The following is an 18,229-nucleotide window of genomic DNA, read 5'->3' on the forward strand; positions in this document are numbered from 1 at the left end:
CTTCTTTTTGTTCTTCTTCTTCTTCTTCTCCTCCTCCGCCTCCTTCCTTTTCTTCTTCTTCTTCTCCTTCTCCTCCTCCTCCCCCTCCTCCTCCTCCTCCTCCTCCTCCTCCTTCTTCTTCTTCTTCTTCTTCTTCTTCTTCTTCTTCTTCTTCTTCTTCTCACAAATAAAAAACTTAAAGAATTCATCAATGGCATCTAAGACTAATTTATCATCTTCCTCATCTTCAAACACAAAATCGATTAATTCCGACTTCAAAATCGTCAAAAATTTTAAAATGGGTATTGTTAATTGTTTCCAACTTCAAGATCATTGGAAATTTTGAAATCGATATTGTCCATTATTTTCGACTTCAAGGTCGTCGTAAATTTTAAAATGAGTATTTTCCATTATTTTCGACTTCAATGCAGTCGAAAATTTTAAAATTCTCTATTGTTTTCGACTAGGTCACCAAAAATTTTAAATTTAGTATTATTCGTTGTTTCCGACATCAAGGTCGTCGAAAATTTTAAAATTGGTATTGTTCAATTTGTATTAAAAATTTGTGATTTTATCGAAACCTTGCAAGTCGCCAAAATTTTAAGCTTTTCTGGTAGTGTTAACAGTATTACCAGTGTCATTTTTGTTGGAGATTCGATGGGTATGTGCGGAATGATCTCCATTATTACTAGTGTCATCATAATGGATGGGTATTACCACTGATGATGTTGTCCATTAAATTTTCAATTCATAATGGAGAAGAAAATAAGAATGAAGAATGGAGAATAAATTAAATAAAAATTAATTTTAAATAAAAAATTACATGTGTCAATATGAGATTGGAGAGTGTATTACACTCTCTACTCCAAAAATTGGGTATAGTAGTTGGGGTGGGGTGGGGGTGAGGGAATAAATTCCACTTTAAAAAAGTGTAGGGGGTAATATAACCCCCACAATGTTCAGTATTGCTCAACTGAGCATTCAGGTAAAGTTTAGATATTTTTCTGAGTATTATTCCTAAAAAAATGAATATAAATTCATACATATAGAAACTATAATGGTACTTGATATGTATAAACATCTCATATACATAACTTATTTACCAAGAAAAAAATCCATTATTATACGTGGTAATGTATTTTTAGACTATATACATTCATCTAGTTATGTATTCAGCATACACATATAATTTGTTACGTCTACAATTGTTATTATAACTTAAAATACATTTTATATATATCACCCTAATAATAATTTTTAATATACATAAACATATTTGCATATACACAAGTAATCTGTCTTTTTAGATTAATATGCATACATACATATATATATATATATATATATATTAAGACATGTATATAAATCTAGAAAGATATTACTATTCTAACATAATAGATATTGATACAAATATATTAGACGTAACGCTCAATACGTATGTGTTACAGCTCATACGCAATAGCATGGATTACTTAGCAATACAACAATATCATATGATTCAAAGTAAAAATCAAATTCAACAATTAAAAATGAACAAGATAATAGAATTGACAGTTATTACATAGTGACTTAAAATTTTTTCAAAACTTATTAAACATAAATAGACAATGTTAAATGAATGATTTAACCAGAAATTGTATATGCAACTACAAATCAACTATCCTTTGAAAAAATATAAGAACGCCTATCGTGTTTTGCACGCCCGCACTGTCCACAACAGTTTGTGCTTGATGATAGAGTTTCGCTTGATTTCTTCTATCTATATTTCTTTGATCTTTTTGATAGTCTTTTATATCTTGGTGGCAACACTTTTTTCTCTTCGACACTTTTAGGAACATGCCAATCCTTCTTATCTGGCATAGGAATAATTGGAAGTTTATGCGTCTTCACCAAAGTGCTTGGCTTGTAGTTCTCAGAGCAATATGGATCGAATTTGTCCATATTTTTACTCTTCATGACTGCAATAGCGTAAGGACAAGGTATGTAATCAATTTAAAACCCCCCACAGTTACATAATTCACTTTCAAGATCGACTATGTATTTTTTTTCAGGTTCATTAACAGAGTAAATATAGTTCGAAGACGATAAAGATTAAAACATCCCTGAAATAGAATAGATAAAGAAATACAAAATTATATAAAAACTTTGAATAAATAAAATATAATTAATAAATTAAAAAAGAAATGTATTTAAGATTTAAACATACTGTCATATGTGAAGCTTTCACACTGTTAAGAGTTAGAATTTCTTTGAATTTCTGATCCAAAGTTGTATTAGTACATGATGTTATTTCAGCATTTTTACTGTTCCAAGAGCCAAATAAAATTTTTGCCTCCTCTAAGAACCCTAATATAGGCAATTCTCGTGTCGCTATCAAACAACCATTTATACATTCAACGATATTAGAAGTCATCATTCGACCTCTGTTTATTGGTGAATGATATTTACTACATTTTTCATAACCAGCTTCATATGGGTATGATTTTACTCTAGGGTCAACCTTACCAACCTTTGCCATGAGGTAGTCGAAATTCACTTTTCTATAAGCCTTCGCCATGAAGTGATATAAGCCACTAAGAATAGTTTTGCTTCTACGAAAGTGACTACAAACATTTTTTCAAAGATGCTATATACAGGTAAGATGTGGCACATTTGGATACACAATACTTACATATTTGATAATACTTTCATTTCGATCTGATATAACATATATGCTCTCCCATTCTCTGAATGCATCTCTAAATTGTGTGAAAATCCAAGTCCATGACTTGTCATTCTCGATATCTACAAGCCTGTAAGCAAGTGGCAATATACATCCTACATCATGTAATAACAATATAAATATAGTTCTTCATTCAAGTTATTTGTCATATACATAAATAAAGTTTCCCTGCAGTAAAGTATACTTATGCATTTAACTAACAAAATAGTGTATTAAGTTGTTATGTATAATTAAAACATATAAAAGTCAGTATATTCTACTTATTATACCTTACAAACATAAATATTAAGTCTTTGGAATTCAACACATAACTGAATTATTATGCTACATATTTAAACTTCAAATATAAAACTGAAATTACTATGTCATTCACTATTACAATACGATTACTGATATATCATTAAACAAATAAAAATTATATATACCTGCACCATCCAGTGTACTTGCTGAAAGGAAATTTTCTTTATATGATCCACTTAAGTGAGTCCCGTAAACAACGATAACGGGTCTGCGAAATTTAAATCCCCTTATCATTGAATGCAAGGCTATAAAAAGATACATGAACTCATTCTCATCTGACTTGTGCATTCTAATGTATGAATTAGGATACACAGAGTTCAACATGTAAATATATTTTGGAATTTGTCGATATTCATCAGTCGGGCCACCTCTAAACAATTCTATAACACGTTCTTTTGCTCGCTATGCCTTCATATAATTGATATCAACACCATAAATCGCTTTTATTTCTTCAATAATGTCTCCTGGTGTGTATTTTATCTCATGATTAACTTACTTAGGCGTTGTGAATTCACTTACAAAAGTCGTTGTCGCCAATATATTTTTCAACACCCTATCATTCAATCGGCAAGTATATTCTACATTAAATCTCTGAATGATAAAAACATCAAATTTTTTGAAAGGTGACACTTTCAACCACCATTTATAATACTCATTATAACATATCGGGACATAACTGAAATAAACATATAATCAAAATAGCACATCACAAATATTTGATGAATTTCACCATATTACAGCTAAGAAATTTAGCTAATCATCAATATACGTAACATTTAGAGCATTTTGAATTACGCATATAAACAACTTGATGTACATTAAAATAGATTAAAATCAAATAGAGGTCATGTACAGTGTAGTTAATATGAATTTCGAAATGTTATTTTTTAATGTATATGTAAGTGCTTCTGCATAATATTTTTTAATATACAAACGACAAAAAAAAAATTTCATCACATCAACACTTATAAAAACATGCTCAAACGAATTCATTGTACAATAAACTATAAATGACACCAAAAAGAAGTTATTTACACATAGTTAAATGTATATCACTACAAAAAGGTGTATTTTGTGGAGGTTTAATTGTGGGGGTCACTATTAACCTCCATAAATATATCAAATTGTGGGGGTTTGTATACCCCTGATATTTTAATTACAATTGGGACAGTTAAGACTCCTGTTATTCTTAAAAAAAAAAAACCGCGAATATTTGAGGCGGTCCGCTATCCTTAAAAAAAATAAACCGCGAAATATTTTGGGGCAGTGAATAAACCCGCGTATATATCAAATTGTTAACCTAATCTCAAAAGCCCTCTTTCCTTGTTTTCTCTAAATTCCTAATCTTCCCCTTTTCTTTAAATTCCCTTTTTCCATTCTTCCTAAATCTGTTCCTCTTCTCTAAATTCTTGAACGGACCTAAGAAGCTCTTGATTTTAGAAGTAGATAATTAAAAAATTCATCTTGAATGGCGTTTCTTGCGTAAGAAGTTGGAAGTGGGGTAATAATCATGTTGCTTTTATTCTTATTTATATCGAAAAATGGATACCTGGATTTTGCGATTTGTATGTAAATTTGACGTGGGATATGACAAAGATGAGTATTTTTTAATTCCTTTTTGGTGAATTTGAGATTAAAGTAGAGTTTGGGAGGAATTGATGTAGATGATTTGTGTTTTTGATGATAGAATTGTTGAGTTTAATTCATGTTATAAAGTCAAATGCTTGGTAAAAGTTGAAGTTTTTGGTAACTTATGGTAGAAATGGAAAATCTTGGACAACTCTAGGAATGAAATAGAGTTTAGCTTTTACTTTAAGAATATGTTTCAAGAATGTTTTATTACCAAGTGTATTTTAGGGGTTTTCATTAAGAGAAATTAAGGGGCATTTGATGCTTTTATATGTTTGCTAAAAATTTGGAGTAGTGGCACTGGTTAATTATACTTTTTGTAGGTTTGATTAGACGGTTCACTTGAAGCTACAGAATAGTTATAGTTAGGGTCAAATTCAATACTTCCTTTGAGTGTGTATATTTTAGATGATGTATGCTTATCTGAATTTTGCTATTATGGATTCATAATTTGTTGTTTAATTTGTGGAAATTCGAGGTTACATTTAGCTAAATTTTAACAAATTGAGTAATATTAATCAGTGTAATTAGTTTCAATAATCGCCAAATTAATTGGAAATATGTTTTGCTAGTTTCATTAAGAATTTATATTGGAGTGTGTATATTTTAGATGATGAATTCATTCATATTTGTTGTTTGTCATAGACAGTAAATTATATATCCTTAATTAGCGTTGGAAGTCAGGCTTGGGGATATTGAAGCACATAAATTTTCCCCGTACTTTGATGGTAGTATTCTGGAGAGTGTAAAACCTATAGCTTCAAGAAGTGGAGAATCTACTTCCTATAAGTTTTAATATTTCCTCTTGTTTTTTTATTTCGCACAATGATACAAGTCTTATAGAAGACTAGCTAAGAACACCTTCGTACTCTCTCAGGACAACTGTTGAGAGGCTACTCACAGATAATCAAGTTGGTCAGGTAAATTCACATAAATTTTAGCAAAAATATTTGAGGTATCAAATTGTTGTGCATTATCATATGAAAGTTGTAATATAGTGGGTAGTGTGCCTGAAAGTTGTAATATCTTTTAAAAAGTTGTAATAGAGTGGCTAGCGTACCTGATAAACAAGTCTAGCATGCCTGAAAGTTGTAATATTTTTATGAGGCAACATGCCTCAGATAAGCTAGATCCCTTTCAAAAACTTATTTATTCTGATAGCTTTAGAACTTTTCTTTGAAAGTGAGAACTAAACAACTTTTGAACTTTTCTGACTATATAAAATATAAGTTTAAATAGACTCCATCTCTTGTCGGAGTTGTTCTTTTCCTTTCTTTTTTTAGTTTTCGAGTTTGTTTCATCTTAGAATGACCCTCTTTTTCCTTCCATGAACTGTATTCTTTCTTCACATCAAAAGTAGAAAGATAAAACAGAAAGATTTTTAGTACTGTGTATATCAGTCTTTCTTAGAGATTTGTAAAACTATCTATGCAGTATTGGATTCTCTTACACCAGATGTATAAATAAGAAAAACATATTTTTTATGTCTCATACTGACACACACATACACCTCAGGCATTTAGTGATGGTGCTCATACTTTTCTCTTTATGATCTATATTTGTTTTAAGAGTTTTAAACTTTTCCTCAAAGTTTGCGCATAATAGCCATAACTTTTTCTCGTGTAAATGAAGAGTGTTTTTCCATTACCTAATTTTTGTTTTTATCACCCTTTCGATTTGATAAAAATCTAGTATAATGTTGGATTTGATTATATTATAGTCATGGATAACTAAAGAGTCAACAAGAAAATATCTTAGGCAGATAGGGAGTTGAATTTAAAAAAAAACAGAAAATTAGAGATAGTACTAAATTGATGAGATATCATCTCTGCTAGCTAATGTCATATGCTTGGAATACACTCAGTTCTGTTAAGTCAAGCAAGTTCTTTTTTCTTCCCTGTGGTCTACAAATAGTGCTACTAGAAATGCTTTATGCTAATTTAGTCTAGCAGATTAATTTAATTCAAGATATGGTTCAAAGTCAACTACTTAATTATTTAGGCTATCAACTTGTTGTTTTAATATGTTTCTTTTTCATGTGTTAGCATTTATTAGCTACCAGATCTTGAATCATTTTTTTCAACCCTTCAAAAAAAAATCTAGCATTAAGACTTGCACAATTAAGAAGTTAGCACTATGTTTTTTAATACTAACTGAGCAGTTTAATATAATTACCAGCATTATCTTCTCACCTATAATCTAATCAAATTCAACACATATGGATTATATTGCTGCAAACATCCAGCCAACGAACGCATGTCCTTTCACTTGTCTAAAAAATGGATAAAGCCTCGTCTTTTCAGCCTCTTACATTTTTATTATTAACTTCTGCTTACCTTGTAGCTAGGGGTGTACATAGGTCGGGTTGATTCGATTTTTTATTAAAATATAACCAAATCAATAATGTCGGATTTCTAAATCTATAAACCAAATCAAACCAATATACAATCCATTTTTTCATTTCGATTTTACTCGGGTTTTTTCAATTTTTTTGATTTTTTGGTTTTCTGGGTTTTTTTTTACAATTATAATGTGATTGAAGAAAAGAATTAAATGTTTTCACCAAAAAGTTAAAAAAAAACAGTGGTCATAGAGTAGTTTCAATAAAAATTAAGTTGGCAAATTACTAAGACGTCTAAACTACTATCTCTCAAAATAATATTATGTGGATACCCAAGTAGTTCAATTTCTAAGTCACTAGTCACAATAGCTTGTCTGAAAGTTCCCTTCACATAAAATGTGAGCATACAAAAGAACGAAGAATTGGAGACAACTTATTAAAAACTTAACTCTATAAAGTAATTAATTATAACATAATCCATTAAAGAAAAGAGAGAAAGAAGAGAAACAAACCTAAATCACAACTTGACGAATGAGAAAAGTAAGATGAGAAATAATGAGAACTTTCTGAAAACTTGGAAAGTAAAATGTAAAAAGTGAAGCAATTAAAGAGTTTTAGGTTTTTATATTAATATTGGATTTTGTATTAATTTGTTATTAATGAAAAAATACTATAATTAAAGGTCCAAGAATATATATCTATTTTTTGAATATACATAAATAATAAATGTAATTAGAAAGTTGATTATAAGTAGTGTTTTTTTACGTATAAAAAATTTAAATTATATATGTATTACGTCGGTTCAGTTTGGGTTCGGTTTGATTTTATTTTTGCTAATATCAAACCAAACCAAGAATGATCAATTTTTTTTGCCAACACCAAACCAATCAAATCAAACCATAAGTCAGTTTTTTTCCTCGATTTGGTTTGATTCATCGTTCGGTTTGACTTAACGGTTCAGTTTGTACACCCCTACTTGTAGCAATTTATTCAGCCATGAATATTAGCACTGATTATTTTTCTCTTCTTACCTTTAAATCCCACATTACTTCAGACCCTTACCACATTCTTTCAATAAATTGGTCTTCTTCAACCTCTATTTGTGACCGAAATGGGATCACTTGTCGCTCTCGTAATCAACGAGTGATTGCACTGAACATTCAGACATGGAATTAACTGATACTATCCCACCACAACTTGGTAACCTTTCTTTTCTTGTGTCATTTGATCTAAGCAACAATGATTTTCATGGTGAACTTCCACCAGAAGTTTCTCATTTACGAAAACTGAGAGTCATTAATCTCAGTACAACAACTTCATTGGAGAAATTTCAATAGAAATAACCACTCTTCCGAGTTTGAAATGGTTCATCTTTAGATACAATAAATTACTCAATGGCTCTAATGTGCTCACCAAATTGAACATCTCAACACTTGAAATTTTGTACCTTAGAAAAGCTGGCTTAACTGGTGATTTACCATCTGATTTATGTCGTCGCTAATTATTGCTAGTCTGCTACTATGCTCTCTCTCTCATTTTTAAACTTTGTTTCCTATGTTACTACATTAAAAGCTAATTACTTGTGAAAGATTAAGAAAAAATAGGTCTGTGTCACCCATTGAGTCATACAACTGACCTCACCATAAGAAAATCACCTCGCTCACACTTTTGCCTTCTCAAACATTGTTACTAGTAGTAGTAAGAGATCAGTAGTTTGTGGCAGTTATTAGTTATGTTGGTTCTGGATATATACATGTTATTTGACCCCTTCCCATTAACAGGATAACTGCACTTTTAGTTGTTCCATTATTGATAATTCTGAATTTGATCCTTGCAATATGGCCGAGTATATTTAATAGTCAATTAACAAAGATGTGTCATTTTCTTGGAAACTAAACTAAGGTGTGTTATTTTGGTCCCTTTATAAGGAAATATGTTATATTTAAACTATTTTCGTATTATATTATCCTCAAAGCTGGGAGTCTCCTACTTCTGAGAAGGTCATGGATTGAAGTTAAAGAAATGGTTTGAAAAATTACATTTTTGTCACCTTTTTGGTACTCTTTTCATAAACAAACATGTATGGTATGCTTCTGTGAATAGTTTCAGAAGTTTCTATTTTCTTTGAATAGTTAAAAAATAAAATTTCAACTAGGCATTTCATTGTATGAACACAGTAAGATGAACTTTTGAAAGAATTCAAAACATGATGTGACATATTTGTAGGAAATATTGCTGCTGAATGCAATAGCTAACATGACACCTTGCAGCAACTTTTGTCTCATTTTAGCTTAGTTTTGTTCATATGTTCAATTGAATGCTTAGTGTTTTAGTTTGTCCAGGTAGATAATGCTTGTTTTTCTACTATTTGGTACCTATAACCCTACAGGCATCCTGGTGTGTAACATTTAACATATTCATACATGCATTCTATTTTTATTCATTGATAATCAAAGTTGTACTATGGTTTTTGTGTTGTACTATATTTAGGATAAAATTAAACTCACAGTAAGTCAAAGCACAATGGACGAGTCCGAAGTTTCTCCAAATGATGTTGTTGGTAAGGTGCTAGGAAAAGAGCATTTTGGAAGAGTGAGGTGCTTGGGACTAGGAGTTGTTCCTAACAGATCATTTAAACAAACACGTCCTCATTTTTGTGGTATGAGTTCTTCAAGTAGTAACAGTTCATGTTCATCCAATTGCCAAGAAAACTATATTCAAATGTTAAATGCTCAAAAGCAATGTCAAGAGAACTACAAAGAAATGGTGAATTCTCACAATTTAATGATAAATGCTTTCAAGGCATATATGATAATGAAAGAAGGCACAATGCTTGAACAGTTTGCAGGATTTTTCACTCCTAAGGTAAATAATTTTTATTTGAGAAGTTAATGTATTGTTATAAAATATTTAGTATTCAAAAACCTTACAATTTTTATTTTTACTTTTGTAGCCAAGTGATGTCTCTAGTGGACCTCTTTCAGATGTGAATGGAAGATCATCTAGTGATAGTTATTCTAGCGATGATCGTTGAAATTTGTAATCGTATTAGTAATTATGACAATGTTATTGAATCGCTGTTGGAGTAGTATTTTGTGTTTAAATTAGTTTTTAAGACTAATGACGGTTTTTGTGGTACGTTTTTATGATCTAATATATTTTGATTTTTTTGTTATTAAGATGTATTTTTGTTTGGTCTAACAGTGAATGATATATATGAAATCTATTAAATTAAATTTAAATTTAAATATTGATCATTAATAGTGTAATCTTTCTTTTTTTTAAAAATATCAAGTGAATTGTAGGGGTTTTGACCCCTGCAATTTTTAAAATATACGGTGGAGGTTTTAACTGCCAGTATATTCTTAAAACTATTAGCTGGGAGCTGGTTAGTTTACATATTGTGGGGGTCAAAACCGTCATTACATAACTGCCGCTAAGTGATTGCGGAGGTATATAACAAACCGCTATAAAATGATTACGATGCTCGTAATTACGGGGGTTTTGAAAACCGTTGTGCTATCAAATTGCGGGGGTTTTCAACCTCCGCAATATGTAAATATAGCCCCCGCAAAGTGAGAAATTTTTTGTAGTGTATGTTTAATGAAATAAATTAAGACACCAGATTTAAGTTAATCGTAAAACAAACAAGTACTAGAAGCAATACCTCTTTTTGTCAGAACGTTTAGTTCTGAAATTAAAACCATGGGTTAACGCATATTTTGTCATTACTGATACAAGTGTTGACTTATCCTTATCCAACTATTTCACTTTCATATCAATACTCTTGCTATCACATATTAAGTTTTTAATCTCAAACTCTTGCAGTACAATGAATGTTGGTTTTCTGACTCAATAATAGAAAGAGCGAGCGCATCCATTTTCATCCCTTCCAAACAATCCACCAATCCAGTTTCTACATCGAACTCTAATCCTTTGCACATTTATCCGTTGTGGTTATGCACAACAATTACATTATGAAGCCAGGAAGAGTTTTCTTTAACTCAACATATATCGTAACACCATTATCATTCCTAATAACAATAGGAGAGTCATTGCCAACGACAACATAATGGACATTAATTATTTTTCGTGACTCTTCAGTGACCGATTCAGCAGCAATTGAGGAAATCAACTTCAAATAAGTTATTGTTTCTGCAACAATAATTCCTTCACTTTTGTATCCTACATATTGTATGTTAGATTTCCATTCACCAGAGTACCTTAACAGAATTGGGATATTCATCTTCTTGATGTTCTTTTCTAAAAAATATAATAATAAATTTTGCATTTGGAAGAAATCTGACAATTACAGCCTGATCGTTGCGAAGTATGTGTTCTTTTGATCTCTGTATTTGTGTTTTCAAATTTTGAAATTTGTATGGTTGTTACAAAATTTAAGGGATACAGTAATCCAATTCTAACTAAATTGACGTTAATTGCGTTCCTTAATAATGGGATATCCATTATTTTACTAATTAAATACCGACATAATTAGTTTATATACATAAGGTTGTTATGTATATAGTCGGCTACTAATGTATAAGAAAAGGAAGAGAGAAAATTAAATCTACAAAAATGGAGAGAAGGAAAATAAATTCAAGAAGGTATGATTTATGTTATTTTTACTTTAATTTGAGGCCAAAAATTGTACGGCCCAAGAGAAAAAACGTAAGCATAAAAACATAAATTTCAGACTTTATGTACTTAATTACCTTCTCTCTCTAATTCATTTTATCTCTCCTGAATTTGAAACATACATATACATGTCTCACGTACCTTATAAATTACACCCTATGTATAGGATACTCGTTCTATCTATATTTAAGGAATATAAATCAACCACCTTTATTATCTAACGTAATTAACGATAATTATAAAATTAGTGATTAGTGGAACCTTAAAATCATTAGCAGTAATTCAAATTAAAAGAAAATTGAAACATCACAACAATTTAGTTGATCAAAATTGATATTTCTCCCCCACCAATTCTTCCCGCATTAGTTCAAAATTCGTTTTCCTACAACCTCTAACATCAATATGAACATTGCAATTTTGTTAAGGCATTCTGGTATTTGGCAATCAAATAATATATAAATGCTACAAAAGTGATGGTATTGTTGCTTCGAAAAGTATATTATTTTTTAGGTTGATCTCAACGATTGCATTAGAACTAGATATTGATGAATGTAGAAAAAAATAGAGGTCGGGTATATCGTGGGAGTTAATTCTTCACCAATTATTATAAGGAACGATAATGGAGTGGGGGTGTATGTAGAGTTGAAGAAAATTTTTTCAGGATTTTGTCACTTACTTTTGTGAGTATCAACTTCTAATAAGTCAAAAGAAGAGTTAGAGTTTGATCGGAAACTGAAGCTATCCTTTATGTTGAAGGAACTGAAACCGACGCTCTTGCTTTTACAGTCATTGAATTTCAAAATCAGTATTCATTATACGTGTAGAGTTTGAAGTGAAAAACTTCATTACTGATTGGAATAATATAGAAATAAAAGTTGATAAGATTTATAAGGATAAAGCAACTTACGTTGCTGTAATGGCAAAATATGCATTATTGAATGACTTTAATTTCAGAGTTAAACATTCTGATAAAGAGAGGTACAAAATGAGACTATTTACATATGAATTAGATAAGATTGTTGTTTTTTATTCATTAAATATATTAACAAACACATTAAGCATAATTACAAATACATAAAAAATTTTGATAGTGTTACTCATTAGATAATTGATGCAACTATTTGATGAACCTTATACTTTGAAATAATTGTGTTGAAGTTTCTTGTTAATCTTGCATCACATATATGATTGCAGTGGTGTAATGCATTATGTTTGATGAACTTATTTATTAAAGCTTTTATGTATGTGAGAACCTATTGAAATTTATGTGAATAGTGTAAAAAAATAAAAAAAAACGTACACATATATTTATCCTTATGTTTAGATTTTCTAATACATGACTAAGAAAATATATACATCTATTTGTCCTTTGTGCATATGTGTAGTTATATTATTTTAAAATTATTGTGTATAAGACATATGAAAAGAGTAATGAGTTATGTATGTGGAACTGTATTAACTTTATACTTAGTTGATCTTGTATATTAATTTTCTGATACATAGTTAAGTATAAAGAATGAACGTTATAATTAGTTGTACTTATACTTAGTTATGTATATAAAATGAACCTTATACTTAGTTGTACTTGTATAATAACTTTCTTATACATAAATCATTTGTATAATTTTGTAGTTGAAAAAATACAGTTATTCATTAGACTTGCTTATATATAAACATATTATTTATAAGAAACTATTAACGTAAATAGTTTTGCTGAAAAAGAAATCTGAACTTGTCGCTTTTTATATGTATGTTTTGAAACTAATTCTTTGATTAAATTTGCATCAGCTATGTCTTTCATTGTCGTAACGAAGATTGCAAATGAATCCTTAAGGCATCTTCTATGAAGAGGAAGAAGTATTATCGCCAAAACACAAACGACCACCAGGAAGGCCAAAGAAAGAGAGGCATAAGAAATCAAGTGAATCACTTGCATCAAGCTCAAGATGTTACGGTAAATACAGCCATGCAGGTCACAATAGATGCGCCTGCAATTTTTTTCCAAAGAACACCTGAACACAATATTTTGTTGATACATATCATGAACCAATTATGTTGGCTCATTCTTTTCATTTTCATCTGTTAGAATAGTCTTTAATTTTTAATAACCTGTTTTTATTATCATGTAGTGAACCTGGAATATATAAAAACTAGTTTGATTAATCGTAATTCATCTTTATTTGTTAATGTTTCTGATTTTACTTCTAGTAAGATTACTGAATTTTATAGATGTTTAATATCTAAAATTCAAGTTTGTTTTAGATACTTGTAGTAATGCAAGTGTGTATTAGATGGAAAATATTTTAGTAATGAATTTGTGTGTTACTCATACAGAGGATGTGTGTGTGTTGAATGATAAGTCACTTATATGATGTATTGTATAAGGTTACTACCTTAAAAATGTATAAGGTTAAAACTTAACTACAGGTAAAAATCAAATCCAAACACCCAGTTAAATTATGTATTGTTTGTCATATAACTAGCATGTAATGTTTTATATAACTTGTAGGTTTAACATATTTTAGATAATAATATTATAAGTAGATGTGTATTAGATGGAATATTTAAGGCAATAAACCGTATATATTATGTATTAGGCAAATTCATTGCACATATCTCTAATACGCAGAAGTTTTAGAAGATTATAAAAACATTATACATTGAATTATTCATTTTTAAGCATACCTTAAGACAACATGTCTCATAAATATGGATGTATAACCATATTCTTAACACAACTATATGTACGTTTAGTTTTTGCTAACAAGACAGACTTATAGAATAAGAAGTAGAACAAAGTTACCTATTAAAGATAATTAAACATCCTTACAAAAACACAGTCAAAACCTAACAACTGTTGTATGCCTTTAACATCCATTCTAAAAACCAGAAAGTCAATGTGTTCAGCTAGAAGATAAAAATTCTGCGCTATTCAAAACTAACTGTTGCTGCTTTGTCAACTGATTAAACATATCTTGGCTTGGGTCGCAGAGGATCATCATTGTCTCTTGTGTATCCTTCATTGGCCTTGATCGCTCTGTAATTCCATGGTAATGTAGTATAGCGTAATCAATGAGTTTGTGTGTCAAACCTACCTGAAGGTACTGTCAGCCCTTCACTTGAGTACTCTGCATACCCGGCTACAAAAACACCATTGTCTCTGAATTGAAAAAAGTTTCATTAGTTAACAAGACGTAAGAAATTCCTAAAGGATTATAAATATATAATTAATAGCAGCTGCACTTATGGAGTAGCACACGCTTGCTGGGCTATGTTTTCCACATACTCAATGTCAAATAGGTGTTGGTTGACAATCTGAGTACGCAGACCCAATTTCCCTATACGCGTCCATGTTCGCCCAGTCAGTACATTCTGTTTTCTCAAACACCCACTTGCATTGAAAAGAAAAACTACAAACATAAAAAGGAAACTTTGACTATAACATACATATCCTACAATGTATAAGCTAAAATATACCTGCAGTCAGCCAAATACATAATACATAAGCTAAAATATACCTGCAGTCAGCCAAATACATAATACATAAGGTACTTATGTTTGTATATAATATAACCATGTTCATGTCTAAGGAATAGAAACTCATGGCTATTTATGTATAATGTTGTAATATACAGAACTAGATATGTGTAAGGTCAATCAAAACTGCAGGTAACTATAGCCTTCTAAATCACATAAACAACATTTTAAATCACATGCTTTTATAAAATTAGCAACTAGGGAATAGTAACATGCCTAAAATATCTAAGTTTATAGAGAGAATTCCACCCTTGATTCCTTGGATGACCTAATTCATAGAAATCCCAAGTATCTTACTTAAGAGATTTAAGAGAGTTTTGGAAATGTTTGATTACGTTATGAATGAGAAATAACCCCTCACAAGTGCTTTATGAACATGGGGTTTTAATTGGGTGTGATGGGAATTGTCTAAAGTGCCCTCAATTCACCTCTTCCCACTTCCAAGTATGAATACCAAACTCTTGCAATGAACCAACAGGTATTTGGTGCTCTACCTTAACCTATTGACAAGTTGCACATTTGTCCACAAATTTGGCTATATCTCTCTTCATACCACTCCACCAATAGTTTTTTGCAAGTCACAGAACATCATGGTAGCATTGAGATGAATAGAATAACGTATACCATGCTCTTCCGCCATAATCCGTTGTCTCAAATAATCAACATAAAGCACACACAATCTACTTTGGTATCTCAACACACCATCTCCCCCTTGGGAGGAGACCTCTACCTTTTGGTCTTTAACCGACTCCTTCAATTTGACCAAACTGGAATCCTTATCTTGCTTCTCTTTCACTTCTGAAACTAGGGAAGATTCGGAACTACTCTGAACCCAAATATTCCCTTTAGCAGAATCAACTAATCTAACACCCAATCTAGCTAATCGCTGTACTTATCGAGCTAAATCTTTCTTATCATTCTCCACATGAGCAACACAACCCATAGACAGTCTACTAAGGGCGTCTGCCACTACATTGGCCTTGCCTAGATGATACAATACAATCATATCATAATCTTTCAATAATTCTAACCATCTCCTCTACCGAAGATTCAACTCCTTCTGAGTAAACACATACCGCAAGCTTTTCCGATACGTGAACACATCAACATGCACTCTATACAAATAATGTCTCCAGATTTTCAAAGCAAACACAATAGCAACTAACTCAAGATCATGGGTTGGGTAATTCTTTTCATGAGGCTTAAGCTGTCTCGAGGCATAGGCTATGACCTTACCTCTCTGCATCAAAACACAATCCAAACCAACTCTGGAGGCATCATAATAAACTAGAAAACCATCTGTACCATCAGGTAATGCTAAAATTAGGGTTGAAGTAAGTTGAGTCTTCAACTCCTAAAAACTCTTCTCGCAGAAATCTGACCACTGGAACTTAACTTTATTTTGGGTCAATCTAGACATAGAAGATGCTATGGATGAGAAACCCTCAATAAAACTTCTATAATAACCTGTTATACCTAAGAAACTCGTAATGTCTGATGGAGAGATAGGTCTAGGCCAATTCCTTATGGCTTCTATTTTTGGGGATCAACTCTAATACCCTCACTAGAAATAATATGACCAAGAAAAGCTACTGACCTTAGCAAAAATTCACACTTGCTAAATTTGGCAAACAACTAGTGATCTCTAAGGGTCTGTAACATAATTCTAAGATGGCTTGCATGATCATCCTCACTACGAGAGTAGGCAAGAATATCATCAATAAAGACTATGAAAAACATGTCTAGATACTATTTGAACACTCTGTTCATCAAGTCCATGAAGGCTGCTGGGGCATTGGTTAGCCCGAAGGATATGACTAGAAACTCAAAATGACCATAACGGGTTCTGAAAGCTATCTTTGAAATATCATATTCTTTTACTTTAAGATGATAATAGCTGGATCTAAGGTCTATCTTTGAAATAACTTGCACCCTGGAGTTGATTAAATAAGTCATCGATTCTAGGAAGAGGATATTTTTTTTGACTATGACTTTATTCAACTGACTATAGTCAATGCAAATACACAATGGACCATCTTTCTTTCACATGAATAGGATGGGAGAGCCCTATGGAGAAACACTAGGCCATATGAAACCTTTATCTAAAATATCTTTGAGTTGCTCTTTCAACTTTTTAAGCTTGATGGGAGCCACACGATATGGAGGGATAGAAATAGGCTGAGTATCTGGAAGAAGGTCAATACCGAATTCTATTTCCCTATCTGGAGGTACCCTTGAAAATCTTCGAGAAAAACATTAGGAAACTCATTCACTACACTAACTGACTGAACTGCTGAAGTCTCAAACATAGTGTCCTTGACTCAAACTAGATGATAGATACACCCTTTGGAAATTAACTTTCTATCGTTAAGATAAGATATGAAATGACTCTTGGGAGACACTGAATTAGCTAACCACTCAAAGAATGGTTTATTGGGAAACTAAAATTTCACCACACGGGTGCGACAATCAATAGAAGCATAATAAGAATGGAGCCAATCCATACCAAGAATAAGATCAAAGTCAACTATGTCTAACTCTATCAAGTCTACTAACATGATTTTATGAAGGACAGCGATAGGACACTTTTTATAGATTTGTTTAGCAACAACTGACTCACCCACTAGGGTAGAAACCTAGAAGGGCACTAGGATATTCTTAAAACTTATCTCAAAATTTACAGCAACTAATAGGGTCATATAAGAGAAACTCGACCAAGGGTCTAACAACACATAGACATCAAGATACAAAACACGAAGCATACCAATAACAACATCTGGTGAATTCTCCTGCTCCTGACGAGATGGTAGAGCATAGAACCAATTCTGGTATTGGTCACCACCGGTACTGGATGATGTGCCCTGTGGAGGGACTGGGCGACCTACAGGAGCTGGTGCACTAGTAGTCAGAGTCTGGGGATGGTCATTTATATTTCCCTACTTAGCATACAGATAATCTCTAATTCCATGACCCGACTTGCCACAACCAAAACAACCCTTTTGTCCAGCCAAGCACTCACTAGAATAATTTATACCATACTTAGCATAAAGAGAATAATAAGCCCTTTCACTTACACTATTTTG

The sequence above is a fragment of the Capsicum annuum genome, chromosome 11 (genome assembly GCF_002878395.1).
Source record: "Capsicum annuum cultivar UCD-10X-F1 chromosome 11, UCD10Xv1.1, whole genome shotgun sequence".
Classification (NCBI taxonomy): domain Eukaryota; kingdom Viridiplantae; phylum Streptophyta; class Magnoliopsida; order Solanales; family Solanaceae; genus Capsicum; species Capsicum annuum.